The sequence below is a fragment of the Diachasma alloeum genome, unplaced genomic scaffold (assembly GCF_001412515.2).
Source record: "Diachasma alloeum isolate Michigan unplaced genomic scaffold, Dall2.0 Dall_scaffold_00213, whole genome shotgun sequence".
Lineage (NCBI taxonomy): Eukaryota > Metazoa > Arthropoda > Insecta > Hymenoptera > Braconidae > Diachasma > Diachasma alloeum.
This window is the reverse complement of record NW_021680378.1, coordinates 704,407-705,877: the sequence shown is the minus strand read 5'-3', so window position 1 is coordinate 705,877 and position 1,471 is coordinate 704,407.

Genomic DNA, 1,471 nt, shown 5'->3' with positions numbered 1-1,471 from the left:
CCACCAGAGTAACTCATCAACCCGATGATGTGCCTGGAGATGCCCAGATGACCACCATTTCCCTCCATTTTTCACACTTCCCGAACGAACTGCGCAATCTAATTGTCAGCAACTTCTAAATTGCACAATCGTACACTGACAATCCTATTCCTATTCTAAAAAGAACATACTTAAAGTCGATAACTATCGATATCTCGCAAGTCTGTCACGCTTATTCCTCATTGGTCCCAGTCGTCTGAGGCGGCAAATTTAATTCATGATTAATTTAATTTTGAGATTTTCAATTATGATTGTTACAATTATGAAAGAAATACCGTCGTCGATTTCAAAGACGCGCTCGAATGATTTCGTGTCGTCATCAATTCATTGCTTTCGGACTTTCGAGTTGTATTTTACGTCGTCGAAAGAGCGCGTACGCAAAATCATCCAAAAACAGGAGCCTCTGGTTTGAAGTTCCTCACGTCTTTGATTTCTATATCCATCAAAATTGAAGGCTCAGGCAGTTGATTCAATGTCTTACGTCATTAGATCGCAAGAGTCAGAGACTCGTATAGGCCTTCAGAACGAAGATGCCCTCGACTTTGCTTCAAGCACCTGTTTTTTTTTTTTAGAAATTCCTCCAAATAAAATCAGGAAAAGTCAATGGATGCGTTGATGATCCCCGATGACACGCGGCGTGTATTCCAACTCATCTGACTGGATAAAGCCAAAAGAAAAAGGGGAGACGACGCGTGTTGGATAGCCAACCAAAGCGCCCCAGCTACTGTGTAACCGCCCTAACGCTAAAACCCCAGCTACCGGTTTTCCTTTTTTAGGCGGCTACTGTGTGAGGATAAGAGAGACAGATGTATCACCAACCACGGCACTGGGTTTACCATCGCCGGGGGGACCACACCCTCCCCCAACCCCCTCCCCCCCCNCCCCCCCCCCCCCCCCCCCCCCCCCCCCCCCCCTCTGTTACACACGCGAGTCACGAGAGTGGATGAGAGAGAGAGAGGATTGTTGATGCCGAAAACGAAGAAAAAGGGCTACCAATGCGGTTGAAGGATTCACCAGGCCCTTTGGTTTTTTATAATGGAGGATGACGACTGGTGAATCCAGTTGAAACGGTAGCTGATGACAATGATAATGGTAATCTCTCTGGACGAATGATTCCCCCAAAAAAATTAGAGATGATTGATTGTCTCGGTGGGACTGGAAAACTGGAAAAGATCGCGATCTGGCTAGTGGATAATTCACCGAAACGAATTTGAGTTTTCACGGATCACTGGAGATCCCGAAAATGACGGGAGAGTGGAGATAATGAGGGGCCGGTTCCACCCGAAATCAATCATCAGTGTAGAAAACGTCAGGATCATCACAACACGAGTCGAAGTGTCGTCACTCATTCAGAAGTGGAACGAGTGAGGAAGGATGATGAAAATGAAGAGGTACTCACCGTTGATGATTGGCGAAAGTCAATCGGCAATGA